This window comes from Triturus cristatus, chromosome 6 (assembly GCF_964204655.1).
Source record: "Triturus cristatus chromosome 6, aTriCri1.1, whole genome shotgun sequence".
Taxonomy (NCBI): domain Eukaryota; kingdom Metazoa; phylum Chordata; class Amphibia; order Caudata; family Salamandridae; genus Triturus; species Triturus cristatus.
Window position 1 is genome coordinate 1,061,822,267 of NC_140589.1, and position 13,266 is coordinate 1,061,835,532.

The following is a 13,266-nucleotide window of genomic DNA, read 5'->3' on the forward strand; positions in this document are numbered from 1 at the left end:
AATCCCCAAGTCTAGTAAAATGGACCACAATTTATCTCTAGGGACCAGGTCGAAGGCTGATTTTAGGTCCACAAAGATCAGATAGAGGCTGCCTCCCTCCAAAAGCACTGTCTTCCTATACAGAAGTTGCAGCCTGAGTATCTGATCTATTGTGGACATCTTGGCTCTAAAACCTGCTTGGTAGGGACTGAGTATAGAATGCTCCTCCATCCAGCTTTCCATTCAATCCAATAGCACTCTTGCGTATATTTTTTGAGTAACATCTATGAGGCTTAATGAACGATAGTTGGTGGGGAGGAGTGGTGAGCCCTTTTTATAAATTGGAATAATCTCCGCCCCCAGGCATGACGGGAGAATCGACATTCCATGTAAGATGGCATTAAACAGGGTCCATAGGTAGGGGTCCAAATATTAGGTTCACTGCATAGTAGGTCACTAGGAATCTTATCTAGACCTGGCACCTTTGAGGGGGATACCCTTCTCAGTGCTCCCATTATCTCTAGCAGAGAAATGTCAATGACGGTGAAATTATGGGGCATGCGGGGAGACACACTCATGGATGGCTTGACGCTCATCTTCCTCTACCCTTGTATAGAGGGCTTCAAAATGGATCTTCCAGATTTCTGCCCCCAAATTTGGTTCTATTGCCGACTTGCCCTCGGTGGAGCCAGTGTTAACTAGATTCCAAAAGGACCGCGTGTCCCTGAAACATAGGGCAAATCTCAAGCTTTCCCATTTGTCTACCACCCACCGTTTTTTTCCATATTAATCATATTTTTATGAGCTATCCATTTGTCTTTTATCGTGAGACGATCTTTGTTTCTAATAGCTGAGATTAGTGCCTTCTTAGCCTTCCGGCAGTCACCATTATACCAAGGATGGTCCGTGGGATCTTTTTTCTTAGTTTTTACTAGAGGGGAAAAAAAGTTTGCCAAGTCACCCACTAAACCTTGATGGTTCTTCCCAATTTCTGTGCGGGCTATATCGCAGGCAACAGTATGACTGAATTGATCAGCAGCCTCTAAATAAAGGATGATGGTTTCATAAAGAGATGATATCTTTTCCTGCGAGTTACAGAAGGCCCCCCATTTTACTCTCCTCCTACAGTTGGATAACAGTGGCCTGGATCTAATTGGAAATTGATTTGCATGAATAATCATAGGACAGAACGATACTATCTCTAAAGTTAAGGCATTATGGTCGCTGTCATGGCGGGGAATGACCTTAAAATCAATCACCCGGTGCCAGGTTTTGGTGTCCAACAGGATATAATCCAAAATGGAGGAACAACCTGGTCTGTTGTAGGCATGGTTAGCCGGGGAGTTAGATTTGGTGCGGCCATTACAAGCCCTAATAGAATGGGTCAGTGTGAGGGTATTCATTTGGAGTACCAATGGGGTCCAAGCCCGGGTGGCTGGTGCATTCGGTTCTGGTATAGCCCATTGTTGATCTTCCTCGTTGGGCTCACCTCCGATTAAATCTTTCAGGGGTTCATATTGGCAATTGAAATCTCCAACAAGAACTATCGGGGTATTATCTGGAATAGTGTGCAAAAAACTGGACAATTGTTCGAAAGTTGACGACTCCTGGCCATAGCTGACTGGGCAGGAATAGACATTAATTATGGCTACTCTAATCTTAGCAGAAAAGGTCAGAATGACACAAAGTATATCCCATGAAGATGTCTCAACCTGTTTTGCAGTGCAACCCAGATGCACGGCAAACCATGTACAGAGTCCTCCCGCAGGTCTACCCCTGCCTCCGCTGGTGGCTGCTAAGCAAAAGGTTGCATAGCCTATTCTATGGGTGCCCTCCCTTGCCCAGGTTTCTTGGAACATGCAGATGTCATTTGCATGTATGAGGGCTCCCCACTCTGGATTTTCTAGTTTAGATGCAAGACCCGCAATATTCCACGATAGGACATGGAATTTGGATAGATTTCTGGGTGGCTGGTTTGAGCTATCAATAGCTACTATGGCCGGCTTAAGGCCATTCCCGTTCCCATCAGACTTAGTGGGTATGATTACTGTGGTTGGCTGCCACTGGGCTATGGGTGTTAGCACAGAGTTCAGTAATATGTCTGGTGTAGTATAGATGTTAGTATGAGAGTGCTCCTCCACCCCCTCATTTTGGGCACCATCCTCCCCGACAGCCTTCCTTAATCCCTGAATTAAATTCTGTCTAGGGTTAACGGAAATCTTATGCAGTATCCTCCCATTCGGGTGGTTTCCCCAATGATCCCTCTGCAAACTTGGCTCTGGATTGAGTGGCTGAAATGATTTTAGTCAATCAACTTGTTCTAGTGTTGCAAATCTATTTACAAGTGGAAGGTTAAAAAGCAACAAATTCGGTTGGTCCTGCCCCGGCCTGAAATTTTGCTCGGGCCTGTGTCTAAGACCTGCACCACGAGCTGCTTTCTGGGATGGGTCTCAGTGGGTAGAAATACCCCAATGGAAGGGGTCTGATCCCCCCTTCGTGTCTTTGACTGTTTCGCATTAGGAGGGACCTTACAACCTTGGGATTTCTGAAATTGATTACAATAATGTCATCAGTTATGTCTTTTGTTTTTTGGCCACCCATCTCACCCTACGCGTAAGTAGAATCTTGTTTGCAGCTAAATAATATTGTTATATGATAACCCACATTGATTTAGACATTTACACATGCACTGTCTCCCAAAATAACCCAAATAACCACTAACCCTATAAAACAAGGGCAGACACTTACCTACTTCTTTTTTTTGTCGAGGGTGTTGGCGGAGAGGGCCTCCGGCAGAACTGGAAGAGAAGAAGATGAGTGAAAGACTTGAGCAAGGATTGTACTCAAAATACAAATAAAATAGTTGTATACGCCTAAATAAAAGAGTTATAACTCACTTTGAGACCACTCTGAGTAGTCTTTAAGCGCTGATTTTAAGCAAGTGGTCACATTTGGTGGAGAATGCGGGCAAAGCCCTACCATTGAAAAAAAAGGAAGCCCAAATTGAACATCTTGTGCAAGGGCAACAAAAGCTCGAGTGGGCTTTGGGACACCAAATGACTTCCGCCCAGGCTGACCGAGAGTTGCTTCGGACACACTAAAAACCCAGACAGACCAACTGGTTAAGTTGGCTCAGGAACAGTTACAAACAACCAAAGGCCAGATGACATACAAAACAATCCCACCCAACGCCCCGATGGTGACCTTGCAAAAACTGTTACTCGGCGATGAAATTGATGCCTTTTTGACGAATTATGAACGTACGGCGAGAGTTTGTGCATGGCCTCTAGAAAGATGGCCTCTTTATCTCACTCCCTTGTTGTCTGGAGATGCCCAGGCAGCTTATCAAACTGCCAACCCTCAAGGAACAGCTACCTATGAGGAAGTAAAGAAAATACTCCTACACAGGGCGGGTCTAGACGAAGAAGTGTATAGGTTGCGATTCAGGCAAGAGAGGGGCAAGCCAGGAGACACCCCAAAGGTTTTATATTTTAAGTTGAGAACGGCTGTTGACAAATAGATAAAACCCCATGACCACACAAACGAAGAAATCGTGGATAAAAATTGTCTTGAACAGTTTATAGAAGCTCTTCCTCACCAGACTCAATGGTGGCTTCACCAGCATTCAGGACTCAATAGCGAACAAGCTGTTGAAATGGCCACCTCATTCTCACAGGTCCAGCCCCGATTATCCTCCCACGAGGTAGAAAGACCCCACAGAAATAACCCCAGAGCCGTTAATCTCTCAGCAGAAAGGGTAGACGAGCCAACCAGAGTAAATCAGATCTTCAGCTTTCATCTGGTCCTCAATGTTTTGAATGTGGCGAATTGGGCCATATTGCCCGTTTTTGTAAAAATAAAAAGTGTCAGAGGAACCGATGAAGATCAATTACGCCCCAAGCCCCATTTACTACACCGAGGAGATGGGTCCCGTATTTCTTGTAAGTGTACGGATTAACCAAAGTCAATAATTGCCTTGTTAGACTCCGATTGCAAACAATCCATTGTTAGGGCAGAACTTGTATCACCTTGACAGATCCTACCTGAGAGAAACGTACATATTAGATGTGAACATGGGGATGTTAAACAGTAGAGATGAGAGAGTAGTGCGCGCTACAACAGTAGTTTGAAATAAGTCTTTTAATAAAGTTTTTTTTTTTTTTTTTAAGAAAACGTTTTGAAGGTGCTCCTGGGGTGACGTATCGGTCAAGGGATGTCGTGTGTAGATAAGGAAAGAGATAGCACAATCAAGTTTGAATGTGACCCCCTGGGCACACTGGTAGGTCTCCTTTTAGAGATTCAATTAGAAAAAATAAGTTCAATTACACTTTGTTTGCGGTTTAAGCAATTTTATTTATTGCCTTTTTCTATATCCGCATGTTCATTTATGCTTTAGTTCATTCTTTGTTTCAAATTGTATAAGACATCTTGTAACTCAGATGTTTCTTTGCAGTCCAATGCATTTCGGGTTCCTTTCAACCCTTCGTCAGGGACAAATCTAAAAAAGCAATCATAGTGAGGAGGCCAGTAAATATCTAATGTATGATGATTGATTATCACAGTGCTAGCTATTTTGTCATTGTGGAAAGAAGCTTTGAATGTTATTCTTGTATGTATGGAGGAAGAACTGGGCATTCTCGATGTGTCTGGTGTTTTATTCATTACGCGTGGAAGAGAAAACATGGGTTACCATGTAAATGAGTTCTAGCGAAAAGTTAAAAGTAAAAAGTAAAAATAGAAATAGAAATAGAAGTAAGAAGGTTGGTATTGCAATGTTCACGATCTAAGTCGAATTGCGTGAAAACTTCTAAGGTATCAAGAACTACACGTGTGTTGGTTTGGGTAACAAAAAAAATTGATGCACATGGTGTTGTAACACGATGTCCACGGTCTATGTCGAATAGCGTGGGAACTTCTAATGAATATTAAAAGGATGTTCACATGTTTGTTTGAATCACGAAAAAAAATGTGTATACATGGTGTTGTAACACGATGTTCACGGCCTATGTCAAATTGCGTGGAAGCTTGTGAGATATCAAAGGCTGTTCACATGTTTGTTAAAATAACCGGAAGAGTTGTGGAAAAAATTACTTACTTCGAGTTCGTGATGCGCTGGTGTACGTTTCTTTTGTAGCGATGTAGTTAAATGGCGTTTGTTTCATGCTAGCCATAAATAACGGACTAGTCAGTTAGTGAATGTATAGAAATAGAAGATGGATCATTATATGGATATGTGACGTGGCCAAGATCTATTGGTGCGTTGTATCCAAAATGTGAAATGTTATAGGGGTATTTTGGCGGCCATGTTAGACTAGTGTGCGGGTATGTATAAAGAAATCGAATATAAAGGAAATATAATGTGAAGTGTTAATCATATATAATATGTTCTGTTGGTGGCGATGTTGAATTGGTGTACTAAGGTGTATGATATATGTAACGTTACTCCCGTATAATAACGGGATTCGTAGGGTAACAAAATATATATTATGTTTTATAATGTGTGTGACGTTCGTCAGGTGCCATTGAAGTGATTATACAGAAGTGTGAAATGAAACAATGGTTAATTAGACTTAGGTCAACAATTAAACACATGATGATATGGCAATATCAGGTTAATATATGAACGTTAAATTCAAGAACTTCCACTTCTAAAAGATAGATACAAATACGTTGTTTGTCTCTATAAATAGCAGAAGCGTGTTAACTGTATACAGTGAAGGTTGAAAACAATACATTTTTTGAAAAATGAAAAGGTCATGAATAGATGCAATGTCCAGATACAATGTTTATCTCTATAAGTAACATTGGTATTCCATACGGTCATTGAGGCCGTGCGGTTTTAAAGAATCAATTTTCTTGATCCAAAAGTTCTCACGTTGTAATAAGTACTTGTTGTTGTCTCTGCCTTCTTTTCTTGTAATAGTTTCCAAAATTAAGAATTTCAATTGGCTGATGTTGTGGTGGTTTTCTAGAAAGTGAATAGCAATGCTGGATTTGATGTTGTGTGTACAGATATTGGATTTGTGTTCATTAAGTCTTATTTTGATTTTTCGTTCAGTTTTTCCAATATAAACTAAACCACACGGACATTTTAGTAGATATATCACGTTAGTTGTGTCACAGGTGGCTGTGACTTGTAGTTTGATGATGTGTCCTTTCCGTGGGTATGGAGTGAAGGATCCTTGAATGATGCTGTTGCAATTGTTGCAGTTATAACATGGTTGAGTACCTTTGTATGTTGTATTTGGTCTTTCATCTTTAACTTTCAGTAATTCACCCAGATTTTTGTTCCTTGTGAATGCAAAAATCGGAAGATCGTTGAATAAATTGTTGAAATCTTGTTCCTGTTTTAGAATAGGCCAATGTCGTTTGATTATTTTCTTGAAATTGTTACTGACCGTGGAGTATTTAGATACTAAAACATTCCGTTTGTTGGTATTCAGGGTGGATTTTAAGAACAGTTCATTACGTGTTTTTTGTTGACAGCGCTTGATAGCTTGCTCTATAATTTCATTGGGGTATCCTCTTTGTTTGAAGCGAGAAGACATTTCTCGTATCCTTTCATTTGCCAGTTGTGGTTGTGAAACAATGCGTTTGACCCTTAGTATTTGCGAGTATGGTAGGTAGTTTTTGAGAGGTTCTTGATGGAAGCTGCAATAGTGTAAAATGTTGTTGCGGTCGGTTGGTTTCCGATGTAGGTCTGTATGCAATGTGTTGTCGACATTGGTAATGGTCACGTCCAGGTAAGTGATACTTTTTTCTTGTATTTCGTAGGAAAATTGTATCCGTTCATTGATGGTGTTCAGATCATTTAAAGCTTGTATTAGCATATTTTTTGATCCATTCCAAATTAAGAAAATGTCGTCAATATAATGAATGAACATTTTGTTGTGTGTATTCCATGGGGCTTTGGAAATTATGTGATCTTCCTCAAATTTCTCCATGAACAGGTTGCATACGCTGGCGCAGCGCAGTTGCCCGTAAAAGTGCCAGTCATTTGTAAAAACCAATCTTCTTTCCATTTGAAATAACTCTGAAATAGGGTGAAGTGTAGTAGTTCCATTAAAAAGAGCTGCATATCTTGGTTGATGTTTGAGTACATTAATGCGTGTTCAATGGCTTCAATGCCAAGGTTATGTGGGATTGACGTGTACAATGTTTTGACATCAATGGTACACAGTAGGATAGATTCTTGAGGGTCAATCTGTATTTTGTTGATTTGCGATAGAAAATCTGTGGTGTCTTTAATGTATGTTTTCATTTTGGCTACACTCGGTTGGAGATATTTATCAAGGAATTGGCCAATGGGCTCATGTAGACTTCCTTTAGTGGATACAATTGGTCTGAAGGAGGATTGTGCAGATCTTTGAGAATTTTTGGTAACATGTGAAGTGTGGGACTTTTTGGGTTATTCTGTATAAGAAACTTCACAGTTTTGTTATTGATGGTGCCATTGTTGTGTGCTTTATCAACAATTGTTTTCAGCAAATTCAAGAATGATTCGGTGGGATTGTTGTTGAGTTTAATGTAGGTTGTTTGGTCCATGACATGTTTGGTTACTTCCTATTCGTAATGTGACGTATCCAGGATCACAATAGCTCCCCCTTTGTCAGCTTTTGTGCAGGTTATGTTGGGGTTATTAGCCAGTCTTTTGAGGATTCCAAATTCTTTTTGTGTCAAGTTACTTTTTCTTTTTTTGCTCGTAGTTAAGTTTCGTCAATTCAGATTTCACAAGATTTTCGAAGGTGTCCAGTGTTTTATGACTAATTGGTGCCATATATGTGCTGTGAGGTCTTAATCCTAGCAATTGGTCCGGTTCATCCGAACTTTGGTTTGATAACACGTTGTCAAAGAAGTGTCGTAGTCTGAGTTTTCTCATAAACTTAAAGAGGCTGATTTCTAGTTCCAGTTGGTTTGTCGCTGATGTCGGTATGTATGAAGTGCCCTTTTGAAGTAATTTAAGTTGATGGTCATTAAGGTTATATTGAGATATGTTGATGACTAAGTTTTTTGTGTCTGTTTCTTGCCCTTGTCCTTCTTGGTCGTCGCTGTAGTGCTCCTGGTAATAGGTGCTCCTTTGTCTTTTTCCCCTCCGGGGTCGTCTCTTTCTGTTTGTCCCATTTCTAAAAAAGACTCCACTGTTGTGGATTTAGATGCATTTGACGTTGATGTTGATGGTTCTTCTCGATGTGTTGTATTGTTTCTTGGGGTTGGTGATTGTCCGGATCCATGGGTTGTTTCACGTCTTTGGAATCTTGGTTTGTTTGACATATCACTCCTAGAGGAAGATGTGTCTGTTTCTTGGTCATAAGGTTTATTTTGTCTTCTACGGGCATATACTTCAGCCCAGCTGTATACCTCTCCTAGTTTGTAATCGACGGTATCTCGTCGAAATTTGCGGATCTTTCTTTAATTTATTTCTTGTGAATGTTTGGTTAGTTGTTCGTTGATGTCTTCTAAAAGCTTGGTCCATTCATCTGATGACATGGAGTTAGTTAATTCGTTGGTAACTGTAACTATTTCTTTTGATAGTTTTTTGAGGATACCAGAGAGTTCTTCGATGATCGATAGAATGAGGTCAAGGGAGCATTTATTTAAAATGGCGTACCAGCGGTCTTAAAAAATTTTTGGGCGTTTTTGCATAATGAAGGTTTAAGTGGGATCCTCAGTCCCCTGGGTATTCTTTGTGCCTGATGGTATTTTATTAACGTGCTAGCGTGAAGACGTTGGTTGATTTCACGTTTTGAAAGATATAGTAATTGTTTGATATTTCGTTCCTTATTGCGGTTTGTACTGGATTGTGTAGTCTCCTCGTGTATGAGTGCATAAATTCTGCTTGCTTCATCTTCGGCAAAGGTAAAGGTATCAGCCCTGATGTCAGTAATATTGGAAATTTCCTCATATGCCATTTTTGGATGTATGCTGCGCACGTGTTGGCCGACGGAATCGTAGAGATGAGAGAGTAGTGCGCGCTACAACAGTAGTTTGAAATAAGTCTTTTAATAAAGTTTTTTTGGGGGTGTTTTGAAGAAAAAGTTTTGAAGGTGCTCCTGGGGTGACGTATCGGTCAAGGGACGTCATGTGTAGATAAGGAAAGAGATAGCACAATCAAGTTTGAATGTGACCCACTGGGAACACTGGTAGGTCCCCTTTTAGAGATTCAATTAGAAAAAATAAGCTCAATTACACTTTGTTTGCGGTTTAAGCAGTTTTATTCATTGCGTTTTTCTTTATCCGCATGTTCATTTATGCTTTAGTTCATTCTTTGTTTCAAATTGTATAAGACATCTTGTAACTCAGATGTTTCTTTGCAGTCCAACGCATTTCGGGTTCCTTTCAACCCTTCGTCAGGGACAAATCTAAAAAAGCAATCATAGTGAGGAGATCAGTAAATATCTAATGTATGATGATTGATTATCACAGTGCTAGCTATTTTATCATTGTGGAAAGAAGCTTTGAATGTTGTTCTTGTATGTATGGGGGAAGAACTGGGCATTCTCGATGTGTCTGGTGTTTTATTCATTACGCGTGGAAGAGAAAACATGGGTTACCATGTAAATGAGTTCTAGCGAAAAGTTAAAAGTAAAAATAGAAATAGAAATAGAAGTAAGAAGGTTGGTATTGCAATGTTCACGATCTAAGTTGAATTGTGTGAAAACTTCTAAGGTATCAAGAACTACACGTGTGTTGGTTTGGGTAACAAAAAAATGGATGCACATGGTGTTGTAAGCTAAAGAATGATGATAGATTAAACCCAGATCAGTTGACTGGGGGTGAGTGCTTCCAATGTTCAACACTCCATCCATCATCCCCTTTGGTTTTGCTTTGTTCGCCCTAAGTTGGCAGGGTATGCCCAGACGTGGGTCCCTTGCTCACTTCACCACTGGATTCAAGCTAGCCTGGCTGATGACGGCTGATTAGCCTGAAACAGGTCCCATGATTCTTGTTTCTGGTCCAGGGAAGACATGGCTTGGCAGTTCGGGCTGGACTGTTCCCATGAGGCACAGGGTCAGACTGATTTGCATATGTCTGAACCGGGGTGGCGGAGTGAGTTAAAGAATGATTATGGATTAAACCCAGATCAGTTGACTGGGGGTGAGTGCTTGCAGTGTTCAACACTCCGTCCATCATCCCCTTTGGTTTTGCATTGTCATTTACAATGCCAATAGTTAAAATTTTCGCAAATGTGAGTCCTATTGCATTGCAAATGCTTGTTATATATGTCACATGTAAGACACTTTTCTATAGCATTAGAAAACAGCTATGTATCTTCTTAGTGGGCATGGTGTAAAAAGCATGATCCACATTTTTTGTATACTGACAGCTAGGTTATTTCTTTCCTACCGCATCTCACCCCATGCTAGTTTAGAAGCAACCATTATGCAACTGGGATAAGGGTTTCTCTCCTCATTAAAAAAGGTACACTGCCTTTCAGTAATGTTGTGACAGGTACAGCAGATTGATGTGTGTGCCTTCTAAGTGATTTATAAATTTAAACAACAAAAACAATCTTTAGGTAAAGGCAACATGATTTAACATGTGCTTTGTTGTTTACTTTTCCTTTCCTTCATTTTGTATTTTAAATGTTTTTAATGCGAACCAAGCGACAATCTTGCTGGGTGCAGAAAGTATAACAAGTGTTTGTTAAGAGGGCGGGGGTAACTATTTTACGGCAGCTCAATGGGGAAGTGAACTCCACTGCTGCTGGAGAAAGCCCAACTGCATTTCATGAATTCAAGGCAGCCGTGCTGGTTGAAGTGCGGGAGCTGAATGTGTGTGAAACATTACAAATGACTCACAAGCCTCTTTTATTATTATTATTTACTGATCCGAAAAGGTTCGATAGATTAATAGAAGCGCGGAAGAGCTTTTTTAAGCGTATATTAAAAAAAATAGCTCTGTGGGTTTGGGAAGCAATGGGGTAGCGAGTGGGGGAGATGCATGCGATGGAGAGCAAAACTGGATGGGGTGAAGCACAGAAGCGAGATACACCGATGTTTGGGGGCTGAGGGGGTGGAGAAGCAAACTGGTGAAAGAGCAGCATGGGGTTCCTGAAGAGAGAGAACAACATGGAGGGGGTCGGGAGGAGCGAGAGGGAAGCACACAAGAGAAACAACAACTGGAAATCACATGCACTCATGAAGTACTTTAGCAACAATTGATAGCACTAACGTCACATAAGCAGCTCCTTGAAGCCTATGCCCGCAACATTTTCTCACCTTGCCGATTTTAGGCTCTTTCCCCAGCTCTGCTCCACAACGGGGCGCACACTTCCTATGCCTAATATCTAAGGCGCAGGACGGCAGGAGCAATTAAAATAAGGGAGGAGGGCTGTGGCAGGCCGGTCTGTGAAAGTGCTTGCAGCTGCAGTATGAGGGGTGGAGAACAGCGAGCCAGAGCCAGCTGGTGTAAGCTGCCCACTCTCCCCTCATGCCTGCTGTCTAGGGCATGGGACCAATTCTCTCGCTGCAGCTTTTCAGAATTCTAGAGGCAATCAGAGGATAGAGGCGATATGTCTGCGCTACGGCAACTGGGAAAGCGCAGAGTTAAACAGCCATCTGACAATCAGTCTGCGTACTCTGGGAAGACAAGACAGGAATGAATTAGACCGCGGAGGCCAGAAGGGGAGCTGCAGATCACAGAACAGCCTGTACTGCTGTGGAACAGCTCCATGGTGATGCTGGGAATATCAGATGATGGCTCACCTGTACATACTACAATGTACCGGGTTATGTTGCAAGTGACGTTTGCTACTTTAGGATGTTCTATGGGGGCAAGATGGCGGCTACCTAGAACGCCACGCTAATCACTCCAGGCAGCTCCGGTGAATGCTGCAACAGGAGATGGCTCTCTAAAAGTTAATTAAATCAATAATTACCTGAGGATATTGCAGTATGCGGCGGATTCCACTCAGCCACCTTTATCTGCTGCTGGGCTTCATCGCCCGATCGAGGAGAGTTCGGCAGGCTGTTACTTTCGTGCTGGCAAGGCTGACCGGCATTGCTTTCTCAACCTGGTGCAGCCGCCAGGACCATAAAATGCCGCATGGCCAAATAAGGTGCCGAAAGAGAAGAGAAGGAAAGGGATTGGAGAGACCTACTACCAGTGCTGACTGCGGCACCCCCTCCGATGTGGCAAACTACAGAAGGCCTCAAAAAAAACAAGCAGCATGCGCTGCCCGCCCCTCGCGCACACTGGCTCCTGACGCAGCCTTGCGCTTGCGCCGCTGCAATGTTTACATCAGGCAGAGAGGCGCGACAAAAAAAAGGTGCGATCTGGCAGACGAAAACTGTAGTTAGTGGCCGCTGCTTCCGGACTACACGGAAGTCAGTTTGACATCAACAGCCAGTAAAAAGCCAGCTAACAGGAGCTGTGCCACCATATAGCAAGCAGCAGGAGAAACTACCGGCTGCTTGCCAACACATACAGATTACTTGATGCCTCGTAGAGGCAGTGCATGCCCTGCCTATGCGAGACCAAGAAAAATGACTGTATGACCGAGGAAAAAGATTACGAATATACCAACCAGGCGGCTGGGTTTTGGTACTATTACCTACTTCTCATAAAATAAAGTCTGAATGGAGGGGCCCTTATAAAATTATGACCAAGGTCGGTAACCTCTCTTACAGGTTAAGGATGGGAAAGCATAGGGAACAGACCTTCCATATAAACCTCTTAAAAAACGTGGCTCGGTCCTTTACCCCAGAGTGTACACCTAACGTGCCTAGAACCTGACTTTCCATCCACCCTAGATCAGCTAAACATCAATGAAGACCTTTCTAATGAACAAAAGGAAGAATTAAACAGAGTATTATAACCATTTGCTTCGGTCTTTTCCGACATCCCAGGAAAAACTCACCTTGCCCAACACTCTATCGAAACTCCTGAAGGAAGTGTAGCAAAACAAAGGCCCAATCGAATCCCCGCAGCCAGGAGGAAAACAATACAGGCGGAACTAGAGCAGATGCTAAAAATGAAGGTGATAGAGCCCTTCCAGAACAACTGGTCTTCCCCATTGTATTGATTCCCAAGCCAGATGGCAGTATAAGATTTTGCATAGATTTTAGGGCAGTCAACAAAATTTCCATACTAGATGCCGACCCCCTTCCAAGGGTCGACGAGTTAATTGAGGGAATAAGAGATGCCAAATATATCACCACGATCGACCTTACGAAAGGGTACTGGCAGGTCCCCTTGAGGAGCGAAGATAGGGAGAAAACAGCTTTCTCCACACCGTTTGGTCTATTTCATTTTACAGTGCTCCCTTTTGGACACCCCCCACTTTTC